The sequence below is a fragment of the Rhinolophus hipposideros genome (genome assembly GCF_964194185.1).
Source record: "Rhinolophus hipposideros genome assembly, chromosome: 14".
NCBI lineage: Eukaryota > Metazoa > Chordata > Mammalia > Chiroptera > Rhinolophidae > Rhinolophus > Rhinolophus hipposideros.
This window is the reverse complement of record NC_138060.1, coordinates 54,100,512-54,102,893: the sequence shown is the minus strand read 5'-3', so window position 1 is coordinate 54,102,893 and position 2,382 is coordinate 54,100,512.

Sequence of the window (2,382 nt, the reverse complement as noted above, 5' to 3'; positions counted from 1 at the left end):
AGTGCTGGGCCTGGCACAGGGCCAGGCTCTGCCCATCTCCCTCCTCCTCTGTAACTCAATCTCTGCTCCCGCCCTGCAGGACACACCTCACTGCTTGGTGGGCTGGGCATTCAAACAGTCAGTCCCTTAGTCAGTCGACAAATATTGACCCAGCTCCCTGACAGCCAACTGTCTGTCTCCTCAGGGCGATGGCTGGTGGGCCAGGCCGCACCTCCTGGGGTCTGGTGCCCAGAGAGAGCAGGGGATGGAGGGCTGGGCTGGGCTCGGGTGTGGGTGCGGAATACACCGTGACTTCCCTTCTGGGAGGGCCAGATGGGCTCCTAATCCCTCAGCCCCAGAAGGTCAGGCCACCCTGGCAAATTTTAGGAGGAAGCAGGACCAAGACTGGCCGGGGTGCAGGGATGAGGAACAGTCTGGTTCTGTGAGACCCAGGTCACTTCAGGAGGCGGGGGGAGGTGGAGAGAGCCCTCTCCAGCATCTCTGCTCTCCTCCCCACCCCCAATTTGGGCTCGATGCCCAGCACAGCCCTCCCCAGGGAGCCCTGATACCCATCGTGGGAGAGGCCAGGCTGCCTTTACACAGAAGACATCTCTCCCACACCTCGGGCTGCCCCCACCTTTCCTTTCTGATTGTAGGGTGGGGGAGTTGCTGGAAATAGAGTCTTCCAGAAACTCCAGTGGCATGGCCACCCCTTACCTTGGGGCCATAGGCCTCAGTTCCAGCCAAAGCTCAGCTGGTGTGGAGGCCCATTCTAGAATGCACTGCTAAAACCTGCCATTGGCACCAAGACCCTTTACCCCTGTCCAGCCCTCACCGCCATGGTTCCATCACAGGGTAGAGGGAACTCCAGGAAATCTGGGTCCATCTGAGCCCAGTAGGACCTACTGCCAGTGTGTGACTGTGTTTATCAGACAGAGTTAGTGTGTGAAAGGCCTAGGTCAGTCCCTATGTGTGTCTACCCCGCGGGAGAGAATGCCTGTTAGGTCCTCTGCTCCGCCTGCGCATACCTGTTTCCCTGTGCCCAGCTAAACCCCATGGACTCACTTCTCTCCACTTCCTCATCTCAGGGTCTCTCTCTGTCCACTCTAGCTGGCCTTTATCCCCACAGTTCCTAGAAATGGCTCTTTTCTAGTCACCAATGCCCTCTCTTGCCAAAGCTGGCCGCTGGTTCTGTCTGTATTTTACCCTCCCACTCACCCAGCAGGGACCCTGCTACCACTCCTTCCTCTTGAAATAGCCCACAGCCCGTTTTCTCCCTGCCCCACCAGCCCTCCATCGTTGCCTTGGGGGCCTTTAAATGTCAGAGGACACAGGGGACTTAGCTCCTGTCTCTTTTCCATTTTCTTTCCTAGTTCTAGTCCCCAGGCTGTAAATACCATGGAAATGGTAGCATCTCTTCAGACGCCGACTCCCGAACCCCATCTAACTGGTCACATCACTCCTGGGCCATCTGACGACACTTGACATCCATGCAGGACTCTGTTAGCGCCACGTCTTCTGAGCCTCCAGGAATGGCACGAACATCCAGCTGGTTGATCAGCCCCCAAATGAGCCATCCTGGGTTCCTCTCCTTCCCTCCCACGCATGGGGAAGCCATTGGCCAGTCTGATTCATCCCGGTAACTGGTTCATTTGGATCCTGAGACTGGCCAGCCTTTTCACAACTCCTGCCCTGCTCTAGGAGCCAGCCTCTCTCACCAGTTGGCAGTATGAGCCTCCCTTGGTGTCTCTCTGTCTCTCTGGGCCTTATGTTCATTCTCCCACAGTAGGCAGGGGGGTCTTTTAACCATAAATCAGATCATGCCACTCACCTGCCAGTGGCTTCTATAAAAATAAAATCCCAAATTGCCCGCCCCCTGCCTGCGTCTCACATTACTTTCCCCATCATTCACTATGTTCTAGCTGCAAGATTCTTTTTGTTCCTTAAGACCCCAACCTCATCCTAGTCTCTGCACCTCTGCACTTGCTGTTCCCTCTGCCTGGAACCTGTGCCCTAGATCTTCACAACGCATCTTTTCCACATTCTGGCCTCAACCATAATGGCGCCTCCCTGGAGGAGCCTTTCCTGACCGTCTGAGCTAAAGCATTCCCGGTCCCCAGCCATTGTCCACTTTCCTTATCTCCTTCATGCTTTCAGAAGCTGATAGCTTATTGGTTAGGATCTTGTTTGGTGGCTGTGACCCCAGTGACAGTGTGAAGCCCTTGTGAGCAGGGCCTTCTCACGGCTGTATCTCCGCGTCTAGAGTGGTGTCTGGCGCACAGCAGCTGCTGAATACATATTTGTTGACATGCTCTTGTGGCCTGTACTCGATCGGGTGGGGGTGTGTTTGGGCCCTTTGCTGGGGTCTGTCCTGAAGCCAGGCCCTGGAGTTGAGTTCTCACT